Genomic DNA, 27,922 nt, shown 5'->3' on the forward strand with positions numbered 1-27,922 from the left:
CCGTACCACTCCCAGAAAATGGTCAGTTGACGCCCCGGAATGCCTTCCTCCTATCATTCTTCTTGCGGTTGCCACTGCGACCTCTTTATTCGCTAGCACGAGCGCACTTCGAACCCGATTGCACGGGTGCGACGAAGTTCAGTGTGCGATCGGGTCGGAATGACCCCCATAGACAGGGATTTGAATCTATATATGGTTTGGATCTGTATTTTTTTTAAATGATAATAACAGCTAAAATCACATAATTATTAACCTTAATTACATTCATATCCAATCATTTCCAATTAATTTTTACAAACTGACTGTTCACAATATTGTTTTCATTTATTTAAGGCCAAAGGTTGCAGCAAGCTGGCTGCTTACTAACCAACACAGCAGATGTACAAACATGCAGCACTTTATAGCAGATTTTTGAAAAATTGGCACACGGCAGTGCAGAAATGAAAAGTGGTGCAAGACGGAATTTTCTTTGTGCCCTCCCTCCTACAATTATGTTGTATATTAAAAAGGACCTGCACAATTTAACAAAGCAAGCACTTCAGTGACATGGACATACACTTTTGTGGCTGAAGTGCTTGCTTTGTGGGACACTACAAAATTTTATTTTTAGAAGGACTAGCTCCGATTACTAATGATGAGGATGTTGATGATGAGGGTTTTAATTACATTATAATCTTGTACTATAAATATCATGTCTTCACCACAAATGATGCAACACGGAGAGGGTGCCTAGATGGCTAACATTCCTACCTATACTGGCCCCACAAATTAAGCAGATGCCTTCACAAACATTGTCAGGATTTGGGGGGAAATAGTCCCACACCCAAGAGGTGGATTTTTTGGTCTTATGCCCAGGCATCACAATGGCTTTCTTTTTATCATGGGCAACAACTGCAGCCACTGGTGGCTGACTTACAAACAACATCATCATCAACTCACTGTCAGCTAGTACACACATATCCCCCTCATCCTGTCCAACCTCCACACACAAATCCTCATTTCCTATTATGGGGGTCATTCCAACCTGATCGCTCGCTGCAGTTGTTCGCAGTGGTGCGATCGGGTCTGAACTGCGCATGTGCAGCGACCGCAATGCGCAGATGCATCTCTGCCTGGTGATGGGAAATGCCAGGCAGCGTGGGACCTTATGAAGAACGCGATGGCGATCACAAGGTGATTGACAGCAAAAGGCATTTCGGGGTAGCAACTAGCTGTTTTCTGGGAGTTCCATGGAAAACGCAGGAGCGTTCAGGCGTTTACAGGGTGGGTGTCTGGCGTCAATTCCGGGACCTGACAGGCTGAAGTGATCGCAGTGGCTGAGTAAGTTTTGAGCTACTCAGAAACTGCACAAAATCTTTTTGCACAGCTTCCCTGCACAAGCAATCACACACTTGATATGCTAAAATTCACTCCCCCCTAGGCGGTGACTATCTAATCACACGGCTGCAAAAAACTGCTACCGTGCGATCAACTCGGAATGAGGGCCTATGTCCTCATCATCACCATATTTACTTGTAGTGCTCCCCACATGTGCAGATTGTGCAGAAATGCTGGAAGGAGGTAAAAGAGGCTTTGCTATGATGACAGTGTGAGAAATGTTAGACTGACGTGTACACTCCTAAACATTTCTCAAGAATGTCTAACACTTCTGAATTCACAGTTTGTCTTACTGACTCTACAGCAAACTTTCCTTTTAATGTTTTTTTTCTTTACCACTGTAATATTAATTTTCTTCTTTGATTTTACATGCCCTGATTTAAGCCCTCTATGCCCCTGGGCATTTGCCTAAAAACATGATGTTGAAGGACTTGTATCATCAAAACTGGTGGCAGCACCTGCAGCAGTAGTATGTGCTTCCTCTCAATTGTTCATCCTCCATATCTATCCACAAATATGTACCACAATTTGTACAAAAAATGTAATAGTCAGAAATAGTTATCAAACACTGCGGTTTAATTTCACCAAAGTTTCACACAATACTTGTATGAGACGAATACAAAAATATATTACTGTGGTACCACCCTCACCCACAGTGTTGCACAATACATGTATGAGTCAGAAACAGCAATCAAACACTGCAATTTAATTTCACCAACAGTGTCACACAATACGTGTATGAGTCCAAAATAATGATCAAACACTGCAGTTTAATTTCACCCACAGGGTCACAAAATACGTGTATAAGTTAGAAATAGTAATCAAACACTGCAGTTTAGTTTCACCAACAGTGTCGCACAATACGTGTATGAGTCAGAAATACTGTAGTAATCAAACACTGCGGTTTAAATTCCCCAACAGTGTCACACAATACGTGCATGAGTACAAAATAATAATACACCGAGTATACTGGGATTTTTTTTAACACTCGGACAGATCCCCTGGATTTATATGGACAGTTTACCCCTTGTTGTCAGATACACCATCAGATGACAGACAGAGCACCCCTGGACTAATACTGATACATAGGACACAACAACTCATGGATGTACATACACAGTATACTGGGATTTTTTTAACACTGGGGCAGAGCTCCTGGATGTATATGGACAGATCACCCTTTGTTGTTATATACACCACCAGATGACAGACAGAGCACCCCTGGGCTGATGCTCAGGACACACCAGCCCCTGGATGTACACACAGTATACTGATTTTTAACACTGAGGTAAAGCCCCTGGATGTATATGTATTATGGACAGATCACCCATAGTCAGGTTCACCACTTAACAACAGAGCATCCCTGGACTGATACAACAGCCCTACAGCAGCCAGCAGCCCCATACCCACACCACACAATCTGACAAACACATTCTTTCAGTGCACTCTCCACAGCCAGAATGAAAATGGAACCGATCATAGGGACCTGTGTAGAATCCAAAAACCCACGACAATCAGACAGCTGAATGATGAAGTTTTGTCTCATTTTGTGATCCGATTATGGTGGGAAGTGCCGAGCCAGACTCTGATCCAGATTCGGAAAGCAAAGTTCTGGTGGGTCCTGTTCTCGGAGGACCAGACCAGCTCATTTTTATACAGTATAAAATCCTCTTATTTAGGTTTCAGAAGCTAGTATTTGTTGCTTGTCATGCATTACTAATCACAGTAGTTCCTCACAAACAATGGCAGATTTTACTTATGGGCTGCACGACTACAGCCCCCCCCCAGGTAAAATCCACCAATGAGCTCAGTGTCAGTGAAGCCAGGTGCAGACCGTGACTGCACTGGCTTCACTGTGACCAATTGGAAGTCCTACCTGTCAGTCACAGATTTTACAGACAGTCCCACTGGGAGGTGTTTTCTCTCTCTGGGACTGTCAGACTGAGCTGTGATTCTCAGAGAGCTGGATTCCTGTAGAAAGCCACTTCCTGCCTCATCCGCTCTAGCCAGCTTTTATGGGCTGCAACCAATGCAGTTCATAGAAGCTGGGGGTTGCGCATGTGTAGTTCGGCTGGTGCGCATGCACCGGTCCCAGCACCTACCGTATCCATTGTGCAGGTGCCAGGACCTGGCTGATGGGCTGACTGTCTCCTCTCTTCCTATCCCCTCACCAGGCAGGCATGGGTAGCAGCAGACCCCCTACCACAGTCAGGTAGGAGCCGCCACTGCTCACAAACACAAACCCACACATATAATACAATAAGTGTGTTACAAAAACTGCCTCCCAGATGCACTTTTTATATGTGTTGAGCTGCTTACATGGAGTTGTGGCTTCTCAGCAGGTATAAAGCCTCACCTGAACTACTGCATTGTACAAGACCGTACACATAATACAAAGAAGCATGAACACATCAGGATTCCTTTATTATTTTTTAAATAATAAGAAAGCAAAACAAATATGAAAGATGTACATCTAAATCTGCGGTTTCCCAGACATCAAGCAGCCACCTGCAAGGAAAGAAAACACATTAAATGTGGGCACAATGTAGCCATTCAGTAATACTATCATACTAAAAGGAAAATAATTGTAGCCATTAAGGGGAAAAACAGTAACCATACATATTTTGTTACACATAAATGAGCATTTAAGTCTGTGAGCTAAAGCTTTGGTATCGTCAGAGAACTCATAGGTAATTTCTATTTTACAAATATTTTACCATAGACATATCTTTTGCATTTTGCTCTTACTTAATAGAGCATTTTTCAAATATGTGTTCATTTGAAAATACAATTCTGGCATTGATATTATTCTTTGCTAAAGGATGTTTTAGGTCTAAACAAAGAGAAAACTGCATCTGTGTATATCACTGAAATCAACAAATTCATTACAACTATTTCTATCCAACTTTTAAAAACCATTTAATTATCAAACAACAATGTTGACATTTGGGTAACATGGCAGATATTTCACAAGGATTTATTAGCTTGTAAAGAACTGAATTGGCATTTCAAATGGCCATAACAAATGTCTGGGTTATCTGGAAAGAACATCCACATTTAAACAAAAAACAAATGCAAAGTGCATTGTCTGATATATTTACATTACAAAGGTCAATCTATCAAATAAAAAAACAAAAAGTATTAAGACATCAAATTATACATTTAATTGATAAATGTTATTTACTGCCATGAACAGGGCTGGTGTGTCTTATCAAGACATAGGCATGCAACAATGGGCTAGGGCAATGTGTTTTTTCCTTTTAACTGACATTGAAGAGAATATTGAGTTTGAAACAGGTGAACCTCATATGCCTTACTGTGGAGGGAAAGGCAAGCTGGACTATAACAATACAAATTGTGACACTACGGGGTATATTTACTAACATTCGTAATTCTCCCGATTTGGTGGGAGAATAATCACGAATGACATCGAAAGTGTAAAACTGCAACTTTTTGAATGTATTACGACTAATTTACTAAGCTGTCGTATTCTGCATTTTCTTTTGTTCCGATGTCGATGTCATTCGTGTTTTTTTTTAGTTTTTTACGGCAGTGATTAGCAAAACACTGCCGACTTTTTCTAAATGAATCTCGGCCGGATCTGTGTGATCCATGCTGGGGTTCTTTTTTTTTTTTTTTTTAAATAAGCACTGTAAAACTGTAAAAAAAATGGCGTGGGGTACCCCCTCCTAAGCATAACCAGCCTCGGGCTCTTTGAGCCGATCCTGGTAGCAGAAATATGGGGGAAAAAATGACAGGGGTTCCCCCATATTTAAGCAACCAGCATCGGGCTCTGCGCCTGGTCCTGGTTCCAAAAATACGGGGGACAAAAAGCGTAGGGGTCCCCCGTATTTTTAAAACCAGCGCCGGGCTCCACTAGCTGGACAGATAATGCCACAGCCGGGGGTCACTTTTATATAGTGCCCTGCGGCCGTGGCATCAAATATCCAACTAGTCACCCCTGGCCAGGGTACCCTGGGGGAGTGGGGACCCCTTCAATCAAGGGGTCCCCCCCCAGCCACCCAAGGGCCAGGGGTGAAGCCCGAGGCTGTCCCCCCCATCCAATGGGCTGCGGATGGGGGACTGATAGCCTTTTTGTAAAAGTGTAAGATATTGTTTTTAGTAGCAGTACTACAAGGCCCAGCAAGCCTCCCCCGCATGCTGGTACTTGGAGAACCACAAGTACCAGCATGCGGCGGAAAAACGGGCCCGCTGGTACCTGTAGTACTACTACTAAAAAAATACCCAAAAAAAGACAATACACACACACCTTGAAAGTAAAGTTTTATTACATCCATCCACACAAACATACATACATACTTACCTTATGTTCACACGCAGGTTGGTCCTCTTGTCCAGTAGAATCCATGGGGTACCCGTTGAATAAATTATACTCACCAGATCCAGGGTACCAGGCTCCTCGGATAATCCTTTTGTAATCCACGTACTTGATTAAAAAAATAAAATGGAGACCCGAGCCACGCACTGAAAGGGGCCCCATGTTTTCACATGGGTCCCCTTTCCCCGAATGCCAGAAACCCACTCTGACTTCTGTCTAAGTGGGTTTCTTCAGCCAATCAGGGAGCGCCACGTTGTGGCACCCTCCTGATCGGCTGTGTGCTCCTGTACTGACTGACAGGCGGCACACGGCAGTGTTACAATGTAGCGCCTATGTGCTCCATTGTAACCAATGGTGGGAACTTTCAGGTCAGCGGTGAGGTCACTTTCGGTCAACCGCTGACCTGAAAGTTCCCACCATTGGTTACAATGGAGCGCATAGGCGCTACATTGTAACACTGCCGTGTGCCGCCTGTCAGACAGTACAGGAGCACACAGCCGATCAGGAGGGTGCTACAACGTGGCGCTCCCTGATTGGCTGAAGAAACCCACTTAGACATCAGTCAGAGTGGGTTTCTGGCATTCGGGGAAAGGGGTCCCATGTGAAAACATGGGTCCCCTTTCAGTTCATGGTCGGGTATCCGTTTTTTTATTTTTTCAATACGTGGATTACAAAAGGAGTTACAGAGGAGCCGAAAACACTGGATTATGTGAGTATAATTTTTTCTACAGGTACACCATGGATTCTACTGGAGAAGAGGACCGACCTGCGTGGGAACATAAGGTAAGTATGTGTATATGGAGGTGTGGATGGATGTATTAAAGTTATACTTTCAAGGTGTGTGTGTGTTGTCTTTATTGTGGTATTTTTTTAGTAGTAGTACTACAGGTACCAGCGGGCCCGTTTTTCCGCCGCATGCTGGTACTTGTGGTTCTCCAAGTACCAGCTTGCGGGGAGGCTTGCTGGGCCTTGTAGTACTGCTACTAAAAACAATATCAATCACTTTTCACAAAGGCTATCAGCCCCCCATCCGCAGCCTATTGGATGGGGGGGACAGCCTCGGGCTTCACCCCTGGCCCTTGGGTGGCTGGGGGGGGGACCCCTTGATTGAAGGGGTCCCCACTCCCCCAGGGTACCCCGGCCAGGGGTGACTAGTTGGATATTTGATGCCACGGCCGCAGGGCACTATATAAAAGTGACCCCCGGCTGTGGCATTATCTGTCCAGCTAGTGGAGCCCGGTGCTGGTTTTAAAAATACGGGGGACCCCTACGCTTTTTGTCCCCCGTATTTTTGGAACCAGGACCAGGCACAGAGCCCGATGCTGGTTGCTTAAATATGGGGGAACCCCTGTCATTTTCTTTCCCATATTTCTGCAACCAGGATCGGCTCAAAGAGCCCGAGGCTGGTTATGCTTAGGAGGGGGGACCCCACGCAATTTTTTTTCAAAAAATTAACACTTTCCCACCCCTTCCCACTGATATACATGCACGGATCTCATGGATCCGTGCATGCCTATCCAATCACGGCTCAAAAAAGCAGGTCTGGTTTTTTTTAGCACTTTTTTACGAGTTGTATTTTTTCACGGCAGTGTTTTTTCTTTTTTTTGACTTTGCACTTCTTAGTAAATGACCGAGATTCATACTTAAACAGCCGCGTTTTGACCGATGGTGTATTCATTCGTATTTTTTTTGTTGGACTTCAAAAAAAATACGAATGCCCTCATCACTGCCGAGATTTGAGTTTAGTAAATGACCGAGATGACACTTTGATGAAAAAACGGCATCTCGGTCAAAATCGGGACCTTAGTAAATATACCCCTACGTGTACAGATGTGTTGCTGCAGCTGAGCCAAACAACCCCTTTTGACACACCGGGTCCCGTAACACTCTGTAAGCGTTGGACATATTTTATGCTGAACATGCCTGTTAGTGATGCGATTAGGAGACACCAGGAGACTGTGCTGATTAATTGATATGCAACACTTGCATTTCTGAGTGCAACTGACCCTCTGACTCTGCATACAAAGTGCTATGATGCTGAGGCAATGTTTTTTCTCCAAGTTCTGTTGTGCTACAATTATAGTACTCAAAGTCAGTCACACACGGGGCCTAATTCAGACCTGATCGCTAGGCTGCGTTTTCATACAGCCTGCGATCAGGTCAGAACTGCGCATGCGTATGCACCGCAATATGCAGGCGCGTCAGTCCACAGTGACAGGGATCACCGGGCAGTGACGGGATGGTGCGAGAAAAGCAATAGCATGGGCGATCGCAAGGTGACTGACAGGAAGAGGCCGTTTGTGGGTGGTAACTGACCGTTATTAAGGAGTGTCCAGAGAAACGCAGGAAGGACCAGGCATTTGAAGTGAGGGCTTCTGACGTCAACACTGGCCCCGATCATTGCACTGGAAGATTATGTACTGGGCTGAGCAGAGACTGCACATACTTCTTTTTGTGCAGCTCTCCTGCACATGCCATCGCAACCCTGCACAGCGATTTCCCCCTCTCCCTGTAGGCGGCGACTACCTGATCGCAGGGATGTAAAAAACACACCCTAGCGATCAGGTCTGAATTAGGCCCACTGATCAGGAGCAGATCTATGCACGGGCGAGCAGGGCGGGTGCCTGGGGCACTGTGGCCTGTGGGCGCAGCTGCAGTCACCCTGCAGGTGCCCGCCGCCCACCCGCACCCCGGCTGCAGCAAGCTCTGTGGCCAAAGTGGGCGCCCACTGCAGCTGGAGCCGCTGCAGCCATCTCCATTTCAGACAGACACTAGAGGTCATAATTGACCTTTAGGGCCAAATGTAAAAGAGTGAGAGATTCATAAAGTGAGAGATTTGGTATGGTTTTGCAGTTTTTTTTAAAGTGGCAATCATTTACACAGCAAAACCAGGTTGATATTGCTGTGTAAATGATTGCCACTTTAAAAAAAAAACTGCAAACCTTACCAAATCTCTCACTTTCTGAAACTCTCACTCTATTAGATTTGGCACCTAGTGTCTGTGCAGCGCTGCTATGGGAGAAATGTCATGACGTCTCTCCCATAGAGAGGAGCCGGCGGTGGCCAGAGATGGAGCAGCAGTGTTAGCAGCGGTCGGCAAGCAGGAGCGGGGCTTATGAGTATTTTATTTTTATTTTTAGTGTTTGTAAGTGGCGCTACAAGCGGCCGATCAGGTCTGAACTGCGCATGCGCCAGCATCGCAGTGCACCGGCGTATGCTAGACAGCCGACGGCCGTCTCAGCCCTGCGATCGCCTCTGCCTGATTGACAGGCAGAGGCGTTCGCTGGGTGGGAGGGGGCGGGCCAGCATCATTTGGTCGCCGTTTTATTGGCAACGCAGCATGCCCAGACCGTGCGGGGGGTGGGCCACGGCGGCTGCATGATGTCACACGCAGCTGCTGCAACCCTCATAGTGACGAGTAGCTCCCTGCCTGCGCGCAGGAGCTGCGCAGGTAGGGAGCTACTTCTAAAGTACAAAAGCATGGCCGCTGTGTGATGCTTTTGTACTTGTGTGGGTGGGGGGGCTAGGGCCTGACATGTGGGGCAGACTAGCCCTGTGCTGGGCGTTCCACCGCATGTCTGTGTGACCAGTGGCGTAACTAGAAATTTTTCTCCCCCAAGCCAAAAAATCCTTTGGCGCCCCCCCCCTCCCCATAACCCCCATAATTGGCACTAGTAAAGGGACAAATATGTGCGCGCCTTAGGCGCGCGTCGCCAAAAAGGGTGTGTGGCTTCGTTGAAATGGGTGTGGCTTTGCGTAAAGGGGCGTGGCATTGCAGGAAAAGACTACCTTATACCCCAGTTTTGCACCTGCACGCCCAGACGTTAGCCACCACAGGAAAGAAAAATAATCCTGATTCATGCCCCTTACATTATTTGTCATTTTTCCTCCTTATAGTAATGCCCACTATACATTATTCCACATACTGAAATGGCCTTAGCCATTATGCCACACACAATAATGCCCATTACATAATATGCCACACACCGTAATGCCCCTGACACAATATGCACACACCGTAATGCCCCCGACGCATTATGCCAAACACCGTAATGCCTGTGACACATTATGACAGGAATCGCAATGCCCGTTATACATTATGCTACACACTGCAATGCCCCTGATACATTATAGCACATACAATGTCTGTGACACAGTATGATACACACCACAATGATCCTGAGACATTATACCACATACCACAAATCCCGTGATATAGTATACAACACACCGTAATGCCTGACACATTATGACACACACCGCAATGTCCGTGATACATTATGCCACACACCGTAATGCCCATTACACATTAAGTTCTACAGTAAGGCTTCTAATTACTTTTAAATTACCTGCTCGTTGCCAGGGGTTTCATGCTCTTGGTTCCATGCACGGTGCCAGGGGTTTTCATGCTCAGGGTGTCATGCTCATTGCCAGGGGTTTCATGCACTGGGTGTCATGCTCGTTGCCAGCGGTTTCATGCTCTTGGTTCCATGCACGGTGCCAGGGGTTTTCATGCTCAGGGTGTCATGCTCGTTGCCAGGGGTTTAATGCACTGGGTGTCATGCTCGTTGCCAGGGGTTTCATGCACTGGGTGTCATGCTTGTTGCCAGGGGTTTCATGCACTGGTTGTCATGCTCGTTGCTAGGGGGTAGTGCTTGTTGCTAGGGCCATGCTCCCAGTGCCACATATGCCCCCAGTGCCAGATATTCCCCCACAGTGCCAGGTATATGCCCCCAGTGCCAGATATTCCCCCACAGTGCCAGGTACATGCCCCCAGTGCCACATATACATCCCCCAGTGCCACATATGCCCCCTCAGTGCCTGCTTCCCCCAGTGCCAAATATTCCCCCACAGTGCCACATATGCCCCCTCAGTGCCTGCTCCCCCCAGTGCCAGATATTCCCCCACAGTGCCAGGTATATGCCCCCAGTGCCAGATATTTCCCCACAGTGCCAGGTATATGCCCCCAGTGCCAGATATTCCCCCACAGTGCCACATATGCCCCCTCAGTGCCTGCTCCCCCCAGTGCCAAATATTCCCCCACAGTGCCAGGTATATGCCCCCAGTGCCAGATATTCCCCCACAGTGCCAGGTATATGCCCCCAGTGCCAGATCTTCCCCCACAGTGCCAGGTATATGCCCCCAGTGCCAGATATTCCCCCACAGTGCCAGATATTCCCCCACAGTGCCAGATATTCCCCCACAGTGCCAGGTATATGCCCCCAGTGCCAGATCTTCCCCCACAGTGCCAGGTATATGCCCACAGTGCCAGGTATATGCCCCCAGTGCCAGATATTCCCCCACAGTGCCAGGTATATGCCCCCAGTGCCAGATATTCCCCCACAGTGCCAGGTATATGCCCCCTGTGCCAGATATTCCCCCACAGTGCCAGGTATATGCCCCCAGTGCCAGATATTCCCCCACAGTGCCAGGTATATGTCCCCAGTGCCAGATATTCCCCCACAGTGCCAGGTATATGCCCCCAGTGCCAGATATTCCCCCACAGTGCCTGCTCCCCCACCCCCCCACTCCCCCGCTCCTTTGTGTTGGAGGGACACGGAGCGCATAGCGCGCCTCTCCTGTGTCCCTCCTGGCTCTCCTGCCAGTCTAATAAAGGAAGTGCCGGTTCGTGAGCCAATCAGAGCTCACAAACGGCACTTCCTTTATTAGACCGGCCGGGGGAGAGCCAGGGAGGGACACAGAAGAGGCGCGCGATGTGCACTTCGTGTCCCTCCTTACAGCAGCGGAGGGAAGGAGACCGCAGATTGACATGCGGACGCTCGTCCGCATGTCAATCTGTGCAAAGTCAGTGGCGCCCCCACAGCCCCTCTCCCCCAAGCCACCGCGAGGACTGCGGGGGCAGTAGTTACGCCACTGTGTGTGACTGATTGCAGATGTGCTAAATTTAGCACATCTACGATCAGGTCTGAATTAGGCCCTCTATGTGCTCCCGATTTGCTATCCTGGCAGTAATGTTGCAGAAGTGGTTGGAGTAGTGTCCGCTGCATTGTTGCTGTGGATGGTAGGCTTGATTTTAGCCTTGAGCATGACAACGGGGAGGACTGTGCAGTGCTGGTGATGGAGAGACCTCTAGTGTCTGCTTCAGCATTGGGGATGGCACTGGGGAGGACTGTCTGCACACACTGTCTGTGAGTAACACACACACACACACACACACACACACACACACACACACACACACACACACACACTGTTTCTAAGAGGCTTTACCTGGCACAATGTGTCTAAGGACCTCTACTTGGCACAGTGTGTCTAAGTAGCACTACCTGGCTTAATGTGTTTAAGGGGCTCTACCTGTCACAATGTGTCTAAGGGGCTCTACCTGTCACAATGTGTCTAAGGGGCTCTACCTGGTGCAATGTGTTTAAGAGGCTCTACCTGGTGCAGTGTCTTTAAGGGGCTCTACCTGGCTCATTGTGTTTAAGAGGCTGTACCTGGCACAATGTGTCTAAAGGGCTCTACCTTGAGCAATGTGTATAAGGGGCTCTACAGAAGGAGCCATGCTCATTGAGCATGGATGCATTGCAGGCATGGGTGCATGGTGTGCCTAGGTGCGCCTGGCCTCACCAGCAAGCATGAAGAGATGCTCCCATTTACCATTGGGGCGCGCAGTGGCAAACACAGGATTTGCATTGGGGGGTTTCCAGAACTGGGTGGAGCCAAGCACGGGGGTGGGGACTGAGGTGACCCAGTATATATATATATATATATATATACATACATATACACATATCATATTAAACATGCATACATATATATATATATATATATATATATATAGCATGCAGCGGTGGCACTCACAGCACTGAAGAAATTCAAGCGGACACAGCTAGTGTGATCAACGTTTCAATGCAAATCAATACATTTTCATCAGGTAAAGTGCTAACAATTTTCAAACTCACCTAAATACCCCTATCTGTCGTAGTCCATAGTGCCAAACATCCGACCGCTCCGTGCGGTTCAAAACTGATGTCATCACGGGGTGCCGGGTGGAGCGTCACGGAATAACTGGACTGGAGCACCAATTAACAAAACTAAGAAAAATAAACATTATAAAAATTATACAAGATATCGTGATCTAAAGTGATAATAATATAACAATACACCAGGCTATGCTGTACCTTCAAAAAGGGCATAAATGACACCTATACACAAAAAGGGAAAACTATTACCCTGAAGTTGCATCTACATGGATGCCTTATATGATAATAATATAGATCAGAGCAGGGAACATAAGGCTAGACAGAACAGAAAGATATATTGTATCTAATTGACTGCTACAGATGTATATTATGGTAGAAAGAACTAACAGTGTTACAAAAAAAGCAGCGTAACCAGTTTGTTCATTTAAACCCCTAGGGGATAAAGTGTCAAGTAAGAAAATCCACTTTGATTCAGCCCTTAACAATAATTGTGCCCTGTCGCCGCCCCTTTTTAAAGGTGGTATATGGTCGATAATACGATGTCGCAAGACGGCCACAGAGTGATCGGCCTGCAAAATGTGTCTGGCGACGGGCTGGTCTCCATGACCAGAGGAAATAGCAGCTCTAATTGCTGCCCTGTGGCCCGCCATGCGTTCTTTAAACATACATTCTGTTTTGCCGATGTAATGGAGGCCACAGGGACAGCTAAGCACATAAATTACAAAACGGGTAGTGCAAGTAACTGTGATAGAGCTTACATTTTTTACCTGTATAAGGGTGACAAAAAGTGTCTCCCGTTAACTTGTGATTGCACGTCGTGCAACCCAAATGTTTAAAACAACCCTTGCGTTTAACTACAAAATCCCATATATTTTTGCCACGGCAATATGCCGGCATAATACGTGTCTGTGACAGATTACTTAATTTTTTGTCAGTCTGTATGACTGGCCAAAATTGCTTCGTAATTTTATTGATGGACTGGCTGCAATTAGAAAATTGATTTACCCAAATGAGTTTATCCGAAGATCTATTTTTCGGGGTGCTGGTTAATAAGGAGCTGCGTGATTTTTTAAGTACTTTTTGTTTAATCGTCTTAAGTTCCCCGGGATAATAACCACAGGAAACAAATTTCTTGATTAATTCATCACAGGCTGGTTCAAACAAAGCGTCATCACTTATGATTCGTTTTAAGCATAGCATTTGAGAGTAAGGCAACCCCTTTTTTAAAGGGGTGGGATGATGCTAACAACGTATTATTTCTATCCGTTGCCTTAGTACAGAGACTAGTCACTATTTTATTGTCGATGATTTGAATTTGTACGTCCAGATAATTAACACACTGTTGGCTAATAGTATATATAAATTTAACTGGTGAAGGTGTAAGGTTATGTGTCTCAATCAAGTTAACTAAACTATCTTCTGATCCTGTCCATAGAAGGAACAGGTCGTCTATGTAACGAAGATATAGCAAGATGTTAGACTTAGTTTCTAATGAGCTAAAAAAAAAATGTTGTTCAACTGTAAACATATAACTGCTAACAGTTATATGTTTACAGTTGAACAACAGTTATTTTTTAGCTCTGTTTTAGCTCTGTTTTAGCTCCTCCTTCAATCTCTCCAGCTTCATCTGCAAAAGCCTGATGAGGGGAATGACCTGACTCAGGCTGGCAGTGTCTGAACTGACTTCATGTGTGGCAAGTTCAAAGGGTTGCAGAACCTTGCACAACGTTGAAATCATTCTCCACTGCGCTTGAGTCAGGTGCATTCCCCCCCTTTGCCTATATCGTAGGTAGCTGTATAGGCTTGAATGGCCTTTTGCTGTTCCTCCATCCTCTGAAGCATATAGAGGGTTGAATTCCACCTCGTTACCACCTCTTGCTTCAGATGATGGCAGGGCAGGTTTAGGAGTGTTTGCTAGTGCTCCAGTCTTTGGCACGCGGTGGCTGAATGCCGAAAGTGGCCCGCAATTCTTCGGGCCACCGACAGCATCTCTTGCACGCCCCTGTCGTTATTTAAATAATTCTGCACCACCAAATTCAATGTATGTGCAAACATGGGACGTGCTGGAATTTGCCCACATGTAATGCACGCACAATATTGGTGGCATTGTCCGATGTCACAAATCCCCAGGAGAGTCCAATTGGGGTATGCCATTCTGCGATGATGTTGCTCAGTTTCCGTAAGAGGTTGTCAGCTGTGTGCCTCTTATGGAAAGCGATGATACAAAGCGTAGCCTGCCTAGGAACGAGTTGGCATTTGCGAGATGCTGCTACTGGTGCCGCCGCTGCTGCTCTTGCTGCGGGAGGCAATACATCTACCCAGTCGGCTGTCACAGTCATATAGTCCTTAGTCTGCCCTGCTCCACTTGTCCATATGTCCGTGGTTAAGTGGACATTGGGTACAACTGCATTTTTTAGGACACTGGTGACTCTTTTTCTGAGATCTGTGTACATTCTCGGTATCGCCTGCCTAGAGAAATGGAACCTAGATGGTATTTGGTACCGGGGACACAGTACCTCAAGCAATTCTCTAGTTTTCTGGGAATTAACGGTGGATACCGGAAACACGTTTAACACCGCCCAAGCTGCTAAGGCCAGAGTTATCCGCTTTGCAGCAGGATGACTGCTGTGATATTTCATCTTCCTCGCAAAGGACTGTTGAACAGTCAATTGTTTACTGGAAGTAGTACAAGTGGTCTTCCGACTTCCCCTCTGGGATGACGATCGACTCCCAGCAGCAACAACAGCAGCGCCAGCAGCAGTAGGTGTTACACTCATGGATGCATCGGAGGAATCCCAGGCAGGAGAGGACTCGTCAGACTTGACAGTGACATGACCTGCAGGACTATTGGCTTTCCTGTCTAAGGAGGAAATTGATACTGAGGGAGTTGGTGGTGTGGTTTGCAGGAGCTTGGATACAAGAGGAAGGGATTTAGTGGGCAGTGGACTGCTTCCGCTGTCACCCAAAGTTTTTGAACTTTTCAATTACTTCTGATGAATGTGCTCCAAGTGACGTATAAGGGAGGATGTTCCGAGGTGGTTAACTTCCTTACCCCTACTTATTACAGCTTGACAAAGGCGACACACGGCTTGACACCTGTTGTCCGCATTTCTGTTAAAATAATTCCACACCGAAGAGGTGATTTTTTTGTAATTTGACCAGGCATGTCAATGGCCATTTTCATCCCATGGACAACAGTTGTCTCCCCAGGTGCCTGACTTAAAGAAACCACCTCACCATCAGAATCCTCCTTGTCAATTTCCTCCTCAGCGCCAGCAACACCCATATCCTCATCCTGGTGTACTTCAACAGTGACATCTTCAATTTGACTATCAGGAACTGGACTGTGGGTGCTCCTTCCAGCACTTGCAGGGGGCGTGCAAATGGTGGAAGGCGCAACCTCTTCCCGTCCAGTGTTGGGAAGGTCAGGCATCGCAACCGACACAATTGGACTCTCCTTGGGGATTTTTGATTTAGAAGAACGCACAGTTCTTTGCTGTGCTTTTGCCAGCTTAACTCTTTTCATTCTTCTAGCGAGAGGATGAGTGCTTCCATCCTCATGTGAAGCTGACCCACTAGTCATGAGGAACATAGGAGAGGGCCTCAGCCGTTCCTTGCCACTCCGTGTCATAAAATTGGCATATTGGCAAGTTTACGCTTCTCCTCAGACGATTTTCATTTAGATTTTTGGGTCATTTTACTGAACTGACATTGGGCATCGGCCTTGGCAGACGACGTTGATGGCATTTCATCATCTCGGCCATGACTAGTGGCAGCAGCTTCAGCACGAGGTGGAAGTGGATCTTGATCTTTCCCTATTTTACCCTCCACATTTTTGTTCTCCATTTTTTAATGTGTGGAATTATATGCCAGTAATATATCAATAGCAATGGCCTACTGTACCGTACTGCTATATATTATATACTGGTTGTCAGCAAAATTATGCACTGTCCTACTACTATATATATACTGCACACAACTTAAATGCACCACAGGTATGGATGGATAGTATACATGACGACACAGAGGTAGGTAGAGCAGTGGACTACTGTACTGTACTGCTATATATTATATACTGGTGGTCAGAAAAATGATGCACTGTCCTCCTACTATATATATACTGCGCAAAACTTAAATTCACCACAGGTATGGATGGATAGTATACTTGGGTACACAGAGGTAGGTAGAGCAGTGGACTACTGTACCGTACTGCTATATATTATATACTGGTGGTCAGCAAAATTATGCACTGTCCTCCTACTATATATATACTGCGCAAAACTTAAATGCACCACAGGTATGGATGGATAGTATACTTGACGACACAGAGGTAGGTAGAGCAGTGGACTACTGTACTGTACTGCTATATATTATATACTGGTGGTCAGCAAAATGATGCACTGTCCTCCTACTATATATATACTGCGCAAAACTAAAATGCACCACAGGTATGGATGGATAGTATACTTGATGACACAGAGGTAGGTAGAGCAGTGGACTACTTTACCAAACTGCTATATATTATATACTGGTGGTCAGCAAAATTATGTACTGTCCTCCTACTATATATATACTGCGCAAAACTTAAATGCACCACAGGTTTGGATGGATAGTATACTTGACGACACAGAGGTAGGTAGAGCAGTGGACTACTGTACCGTACTGCTATATATTATATACTGGTGGTCAGCAAAATTATGCACTGTCCTCCTACTATATATATACACTGCGCAAAACTTAAATGCACCACAGGTATGGATGGATAGTATACTTGATGACACAGAGGTAGGTAGAGCAGTGGACTACTTTACCAAACTGCTATATATTATATACTGGTGGTCAGCAAAATTATGTACTGTCCTCCTACTATATATATACTGCGCAAAACTTAAATGCACCACAGGTTTGGATGGATAGTATACTTGACGACACAGAGGTAGGTAGAGCAGTGGACTACTGTACTGTACTGCTATATATTATATACTGGTGGTCAGCAAAATGATGCACTGTCCTCCTACTATATATATACTGCGCAAAACTAAAATGCACCACAGGTATGGATGGATAGTATACTTGATGACACAGAGGTAGGTAGAGCAGTGGACTACTTTACCAAACTGCTATATATTATAAACTGGTGGTCAGCAAAATTATGTACTGTCCTCCTACTATATATATACTGCGCAAAACTTAAATGCACCACAGGTTTGGATGGATAGTATACTTGACGACACAGAGGTAGGTAGAGCAGTGGACTACTGTACTGTACTGCTATATATTATATACTGGTGGTCAGCAAAATGATGCACTGTCCTCCTACTATATATATACTGCGCAAAACTAAAATGCACCACAGGTATGGATGGATAGTATACTTGATGACACAGAGGTAGGTAGAGCAGTGGACTACTTTACCAAACTGCTATATATTATATACTGGTGGTCAGCAAAATTATGTACTGTCCTCCTACTATATATATACTGCGCAAAACTTAAATGCACCACAGGTATGGATGGATAGTATACTTGATGACACAGAGGTAGGTAGAGCAGTGGAAACTGTACCATACTGCTATATATTATATACTGGTGGTCAGCAAAATTATGCACTGTCCTCCTACTATATATATACACTGCGCAAAACTTAAATGCACCACAGGTATGGATGGATAGTATACTTGACGACACAGAGGTAGGTAGAGCAGTGGACTACTGTACCGTACTGCTATATATTATATACTGTTGGTCAGCAAAATTATGCACTGTCCTCCTACTATATATATATACTGCACAAAACTTAAATGCACCACAGGTATGGATGGATAGTATACTTGACGACACAGAGGTAGGTAGAGCAGTGGACTACTGTACCGTACTGCTATATATTATATACTGGTGGTCAGCTAAATTATGCACTGTCCTCCTACTATATATATACACTGCGCAAAACTTAAATGCACCACAGGTATGGATGGATAGTATACTTGATGATACAGAGGTAGGTAGAGCAGTGGACTACTGTACCGTACTGATATAATACTGGTGGTCACTGGTCACAAAATTATGCACTGTCCTCCTACTATATATATACTGCGCAAAACTTAAATGCACCACAGGTATGGATGGATAGTATACTTGACGACACAGAGGTAGGAAGAGCAGTGGACTACTGTAACGTACTGCTCTATATTATATACTGGTGGTCAGCAAAATTATGCACTGTCCTCCTACTATATATATACTGCGCAAAACTTAAATGCACCACAGGTATGGATGGATAGTATACTTGATGACACAGAGGTAGGTAGAGCAGTGGAAACTGTACCATACTGCTATATATTATATACTGGTGGTCAGAAAAATTATGCACTGTCCTCCTTCTATATATATACTGCACAAAACTTAAATGCACCACAGGTATGGATGGATAGTATACTTGACGACACAGAGGTAGGTAGAGCAGTGGACTACTGTACCGTACTGCTATATATTATATACTGGTGGTCAGCAAAATTATGCACTGTCCTCCTACTTTATATATACTGCACAAAACTTAAATGCACCACAAGTATGGATGGATAATATAATTCACGACACAGAGGTAGGTAGAGCAGTGGACTACTGTACCGTACTGCTATATATTATATACTGGTGGTCAGCAAAATTATGCACTGTCCTCCTACTATATATATACTGCACAAAACTTAAATGCACCACAGGTATGGATGGATAGTATACTTGATGACACAGAGGTAGGTAGAGCAGTGGACTACTGTACCGTACTGCTATATATTATATACTGGTGGTCAGCAAAATTATGCACTGTTCTCCTACTATATATATACTGCGCAAAACTTAAATGCACCACAGGTATGGATGGATAGTATACTTGACGACACAGAGGTAGGTAGAGCAGTGGACTACTGTACTGTATTGCTATATATTATATACTGGTGGTCAGCAAAATGATGCACTGTCCTCCTAATATATATACTGCGCAAAACTAAAATGCACCACAGGTATGGATGGAAAGTATTCTTGATGACACAGAGGTAAGTAGAGCAGTGGACTACTTTACCAAACTGCTTTATATTATATACTGGTGGTCAGCAAAATAATGCACTGTCCTCCTACTATATATATACTGCGCAAAACTTAAATGCACCACAGGTATGGATGGATAGTATACTTGACGACACAGAGGTAGGTAGAGCAGTGGACTACTGTGCCGTACTGCTATATATTATATACTGGTGGTCAGCAAAATTATGCACTGTCCTCCTACTATATATATACACTGCGCAAAACTTAAATGCACCACAGGTATGGATGGATAGTATACTTGACGACACAGAGGTAGGTAGAGCAGTGGACTACTGTGCCATACTGCTATATATTATATACTGGTGATCAGCAAAATTATGCACTGTCCTCCTACTATATATATACTGCGCAAAACTTAAATGCACCACAGGTATGGATGGATAGTATACTTGATGATACAGAGGTAGGTAGAGCAGTGGACTACTGTACCATACTGATATAATACTGGTGGTCACTAGTCAGCAAAATTATGCACTGTCCTCCTACTATATATACACTGCGCAAAACTTAAATGCACCACAGGTATGGATGGATAGTATACTTGACGACACAGAGGTAGGTAGAGCAGTGGACTACTGTACTGTACTGCTATATATTATATACTGGTGGTAAGCAAAATGATGCACTGTCCTCCTACTATATATATACTGCGCAAAACTAAAATGCACCACAGGTATGGATGGATAGTATACTTGACGACACAGAGGTAGGTAGAGCAGTGGACTACTTTACCAAACTGCTATATATTATATACTGGTGGTCAGCAAAATTATGTACTGTTTTCCTACTATATATATACTGCGCAAAACTTAAATGCACCACAGGTATGGATGGATAGTATACTTGACGACACAAAGGTAGGTAGAGCAGTGGACTACTGTACCGTACTGCTATATATTATATACTGGTGGTCAGCAAAATTATGCACTGTCCTCCTACTATATATATACCCTGCGCAAAACTTAAATGCACCACAGGTATGGATGGATAGTATACTTGACGACACAGAGGTAGGTAGAGCAGTGGAAACTGTACCGTACTGCTATATATTATATACTGGTGATCAGCAAAATTATGCACTGTCCTCCTACTATATATATATACTGCGCAAAACTTAAATGCACCACAGGTATGGATGGATAGTATACTTGACGACACAGAGGTAGGTAGAGCAGTGGACTACTTTACCAAACTGCTATATATTATATACTGGTGGTCAGCAAAATTATGTACTGTCCTCCTACTATATATATACTGCGCAAAACTTAAATGCACCACAGGTATGGATGGATAGTATACTTGATGATACAGAGGTAGGTAGAGCAGTGGACTACTGTACCATACTGATATAATACTGGTGGTCACTGGTCAGCAAAATTATGCACTGTCCTCCTACTATATATATACTGCGCAAAACTTAAATGCACCACAGGTATGGATGGATAGTATACTTGACGACACAGAGGTAGGAAGAGCAGTGGACTACTGTAACGTACTGCTCTATATTATATACTGGTGGTCAGCAAAATTATGCACTGTCCTCCTACTATATATATACTGCGCAAAACTTAAATGCACCACAGGTATGGATGGATAGTATACTTGACGACACAGAGGTAGGAAGAGCAGTGGACTACTGTACCGTACTGCTATATATTATATACTGGTGGTCAGCAAAATTATGCACTGTCCTCCTACTATATATATACTGCACAAAACTTAAATGCACCTCAAGTATGGATGGATAATATAATTCACGACACAGAGGTAGGTAGAGCAGTGGACTACTGTACTGTACTGCTATATATTATATACTGGTGGTCAGCAAAATGATGCACTGTCCTCCTACTATATATATACTGCGCAAAACTTAAATGCACCACAGGTATGAATGGATAGTATACTTGGCGACACAGAGGTAGGTAGAGCAGTGGACTACTGTACCGTACTGCTATATATTATATACTGGTGGTCAGCAAAATTATGCACTGTCCTCCTACTATATATATACTGCGCAAAACTTAAATGCACCACAGGTATGGATGGATAGTATACTTGACGACACAGAGGTAGGTAGAGCAGTGGACTACTGTACCATACTGCTATATATTATATACTGGTGGTCAGCAAAATTATGCACTGTCCTCCTACTATATATATACTGCGCAAAACTTATATGCACCACAGGTATGGATGGATAGTATACTTGAAGACACAGAGGTAGGTAGAGCAGTGGACTACTGTACCATACTGCTAAATATTATATACTGGTGGTCAGCAAAATTATGCACTGTCCTCCTACTATATATATACTGCGCAAAACTTAAATGCACCACAGGTATGGATGGATAGTATACTTGATGACACAGAGGTAGGTAGAGCAGTGGACTACTGTACAGTACTGCTATATATTATATACTGGTGTTCAGCAAAATTATGCACTGTTCTCCTACTATATATATACTGCGCAAAACTTAAATGCACCACAGGTATGGATGGATAGTATACTTGACGACACAGAGGTAGGTAGAGCAGTGGACTACTGTACTGCTATATATTATATACTGGTGGTCAGCAAAATTATGCACTGTCCTCCTACTATATATATACTGCGCAAAACTTAAATGCACTACAGGTATGGATGGATAGTATACTTGACGAGACAGAGGTAGGTAGAACAGTGGACTACTGTACCGTACTGCTATATATTATATTCTGGTGGTAGGCAAAATTATGCACTGTCCTCCTACTATATATATACTGCGCAAAACGTAAATGCACCACAGGTATGGATGGATAGTATACTTGACGACACAGAGGTAGGTAGAGCAGTGGACTACTGTACCGTACTGCTATATATTATATACTGGTGGTCAGCAAAATTATGCACTGTCCTCCTACTACATATATACTGCGCAAAACTTAAATGCACCACAGGTATGGATGGATAGTATACTTGACGACACAGAGGTAGGTAGAGCAGTGGACTACTGTACCATACTGCTAAATATTATATACTGGTGGTCAGCAAAATTATGCACTGTCCTCCTACTATATATATACTGCGCAAACCTTAAATGCACCACAGGTATGGATGGATAGTATACTTGATGACACAGAGGTAGGTAGAGCAGTGGACTACTGTACCGTACTGCTATATATTATATACTGGTGGTCAGCAAAATTATGCACTGTTCTCCTACTATATATATACTGCGCAAAACTTAAATGCACCACAGGTATGGATGGATAGTATACTTGACGACACAGAGGTAGGTAGAGCAGTGGACTACTGTACTGTACTGCTATATATTATATACTGGTGGTCAGCAAAATTATGCACTGTCCTCCTACTATATATATACTGCGCAAAACTAAAATGCACCACAGGTATGGATGGATAGTATACTTGACGACACAGAGGTAGGTAGAGCAGTGGACTACTTTACAAAACTGCTTTATATTATATACTGGTGGTCAGCAAAATTATGCACTGTCCTCCTACTATATATATACTGCGCAAAACTTAAATGCACCACAGGTATGGATGGATAGTATACTTGACGACACAGAGGTAGGTAGAGCAGTGGACTACTGTACCGTACTGCTATATATTATATACTGGTGGTCAGCAAAATTATGCACTGTCCTCCTACTATATATATACACTGCGCAAAACTTAAATGCACCACAGGTATGGATGGATAGTATACTTGACGACACAGAGGTAGGTAGAGCAGTGGACTACTGTACCGTACTGCTATATATTATATACTGGTGGTCAGCAAAATTATGCACTGTCCTCCTACTATATATATACCCTGCGCAAAACTTAAATGCACCACAGGTATGGATGGATAGTATACTTGACGACACAGAGGTAGGTAGAGCAGTGGAAACTGTACCGTACTGCTATATATTATATACTGGTGATCAGCAAAATTATGCACTGTCCTCCTACTATATATATATACTGCGCAAAACTTAAATGCACCACAGGTATGGATGGATAGTATACTTGACGACACAGAGGTAGGTAGAGCAGTGGACTACTTTACCAAACTGCTATATATTATATACTGGTGGTCAGCAAAATTATGTACTGTCCTCCTACTATATATATACTGCGCAAAACTTAAATGCACCACAGGTATGGATGGATAGTATACTTGATGATACAGAGGTAGGTAGAGCAGTGGACTACTGTACCATACTGATATAATACTGGTGGTCACTGGTCAGCAAAATTATGCACTGTCCTCCTACTATATATATACTGCGCAAAACTTAAATGCACCACAGGTATGGATGGATAGTATACTTGACGACACAGAGGTAGGAAGAGCAGTGGACTACTGTAACGTACTGCTCTATATTATATACTGGTGGTCAGCAAAATTATGCACTGTCCTCCTACTATATATATACTGCGCAAAACTTAAATGCACCACAGGTATGGATGGATAGTATACTTGACGACACAGAGGTAGGAAGAGCAGTGGACTACTGTACCGTACTGCTATATATTATATACTGGTGGTCAGCAAAATTATGCACTGTCCTCCTACTATATATATACTGCACAAAACTTAAATGCACCTCAAGTATGGATGGATAATATAATTCACGACACAGAGGTAGGTAGAGCAGTGGACTACTGTACTGTACTGCTATATATTATATACTGGTGGTCAGCAAAATGATGCACTGTCCTCCTACTATATATATACTGCGCAAAACTTAAATGCACCACAGGTATGAATGGATAGTATACTTGGCGACACAGAGGTAGGTAGAGCAGTGGACTACTGTACCGTACTGCTATATATTATATACTGGTGGTCAGCAAAATTATGCACTGTCCTCCTACTATATATATACTGCGCAAAACTTAAATGCACCACAGGTATGGATGGATAGTATACTTGACGACACAGAGGTAGGTAGAGCAGTGGACTACTGTACCATACTGCTATATATTATATACTGGTGGTCAGCAAAATTATGCACTGTCCTCCTACTATATATATACTGCGCAAAACTTATATGCACCACAGGTATGGATGGATAGTATACTTGAAGACACAGAGGTAGGTAGAGCAGTGGACTACTGTACCATACTGCTAAATATTATATACTGGTGGTCAGCAAAATTATGCACTGTCCTCCTACTATATATATACTGCGCAAAACTTAAATGCACCACAGGTATGGATGGATAGTATACTTGATGACACAGAGGTAGGTAGAGCAGTGGACTACTGTACAGTACTGCTATATATTATATACTGGTGTTCAGCAAAATTATGCACTGTTCTCCTACTATATATATACTGCGCAAAACTTAAATGCACCACAGGTATGGATGGATAGTATACTTGACGACACAGAGGTAGGTAGAGCAGTGGACTACTGTACTGCTATATATTATATACTGGTGGTCAGCAAAATTATGCACTGTCCTCCTACTATATATATACTGCGCAAAACTTAAATGCACTACAGGTATGGATGGATAGTATACTTGACGAGACAGAGGTAGGTAGAACAGTGGACTACTGTACCGTACTGCTATATATTATATTCTGGTGGTAGGCAAAATTATGCACTGTCCTCCTACTATATATATACTGCGCAAAACGTAAATGCACCACAGGTATGGATGGATAGTATACTTGACGACACAGAGGTAGGTAGAGCAGTGGACTACTGTACCGTACTGCTATATATTATATACTGGTGGTCAGCAAAATTATGCACTGTCCTCCTACTACATATATACTGCGCAAAACTTAAATGCACCACAGGTATGGATGGATAGTATACTTGACGACACAGAGGTAGGTAGAGCAGTGGACTACTGTACCATACTGCTAAATATTATATACTGGTGGTCAGCAAAATTATGCACTGTCCTCCTACTATATATATACTGCGCAAACCTTAAATGCACCACAGGTATGGATGGATAGTATACTTGATGACACAGAGGTAGGTAGAGCAGTGGACTACTGTACCGTACTGCTATATATTATATACTGGTGGTCAGCAAAATTATGCACTGTTCTCCTACTATATATATACTGCGCAAAACTTAAATGCACCACAGGTATGGATGGATAGTATACTTGACGACACAGAGGTAGGTAGAGCAGTGGACTACTGTACTGTACTGCTATATATTATATACTGGTGGTCAGCAAAATTATGCACTGTCCTCCTACTATATATATACTGCGCAAAACTAAAATGCACCACAGGTATGGATGGATAGTATACTTGACGACACAGAGGTAGGTAGAGCAGTGGACTACTTTACAAAACTGCTTTATATTATATACTGGTGGTCAGCAAAATTATGCACTGTCCTCCTACTATATATATACTGCGCAAAACTTAAATGCACCACAGGTATGGATGGATAGTATACTTGACGACACAGAGGTAGGTAGAGCAGTGGACTACTGTACCGTACTGCTATATATTATATACTGGTGGTCAGCAAAATTATGCACTGTCCTCCTACTATATATATACACTGCGCAAAACTTAAATGCACCACAGGTATGGATGGATAGTATACTTGACGACACAGAGGTAGGTAGAGCAGTGGACTACTGTACCGTACTGCTATATATTATATACTGGTGGTCAGCAAAATTATGCACTGTCCTCCTACTATATATATACTGCGCAAAACTTAAATGCACCACAGGTATGGATGGATAGTATACTTGATGATACAGAGGTAGGTAGAGCAGTGGACTACTGTACCGTACTGATATAATACTGGTGGTCACTGGTCAGCAAAATTATGCACTGTCCTCCTACTATATATATATACTGCGCAAAACTTAAATGCACCACAGGTATGGATGGATAGTATACTTGACAACACAGAGGTAGGAAGAGCAGTGGACTACTGTAACGTACTGCTCTATATTATATACTGGTGGTCAGCAAAATTATGCACTGTCCTCCTACTATATATATACTGCGCAAAACTTAAATGCACCACAGGTATGGATGGATAGTATACTTGATGACACAGAGGTAGGTAGAGCAGTGGAAACTGTACCGTACTGCTATATATTATATACTGGTGGTCAGCAAAATTATGCACTGTCTTACTACTATATATATACTGCGCAAAACTTAAATGCACCACAGGTATGGATGGATAGTATACTTGATGATACAGAGGTAGGAAGAGCAGTGGACTACTGTAACGTACTGCTATATATTATATACTGGTGGTCAGCAAAATTATGCACTGTCCTCCTACTATATATATACTGCGCAAAACTTAAATGCACCACAGGTATGGATGGATAGTATACTTGATGATACAGAGGTAGGTAGAGCAGTGGACTACTGTACCGTACTGATATAATACTGGTGGTCACTGGTCAGCAAATTTATGCACTGTCCTCCTACTATATATATACTGCGCAAAACTTAAATGCACCACAGGTATGGATGGATAGTATACTTGACGACACAGAGGTAGGTAGAGCAGTGGACTACTGTAACGTACTGCTATATATTATATACTGGTGGTCAGCAAAATTATGCACTGTCCTCCTACTATATATATACTGCACAAAACTTAAATGCACCACAAGTATGGATGGATAATATAATTCACGACACAGAGGTAGGTAGAGCAGTGGACTACTGTACCGTACTGCTATATATTATATACTGGTGGTCAGCAAAATGATGCACTGTCCTCCTACTATATATATACTGCGCAAAACTTAAATGCACCACAGGTATGAATGGATAGTATACTTGGCGACACAGAGGTAGGTAGAGGAGTGGACTACTGTACCGTACTGCTATATATTATATACTGGTGGTCAGCAAAATTATGCACTGTCCTCCTACTATATATATACTGCGCAAAACTTAAATGCACCACAGGTATGGATGGATAGTATACTTGACGACACAGAGGTAGGTAGAGCAGTGGACTACTGTACCATACTGCTATATTATATGCTGGTGGTCAGCAAAATTATGCACTGTCCTCGTACTATATATATACTGCGCAAAACTTATATGCACCACAGGTATGGATGGATAGTATACTTGAAGACACAGAGGTAGGTAGAGCAGTGGACTACTGTACCATACTGCTAAATATTATATACTG

The sequence above is a fragment of the Pseudophryne corroboree genome, chromosome 4, assembly GCF_028390025.1.
Source record: "Pseudophryne corroboree isolate aPseCor3 chromosome 4, aPseCor3.hap2, whole genome shotgun sequence".
Classification (NCBI taxonomy): Eukaryota; Metazoa; Chordata; class Amphibia; order Anura; family Myobatrachidae; genus Pseudophryne; species Pseudophryne corroboree.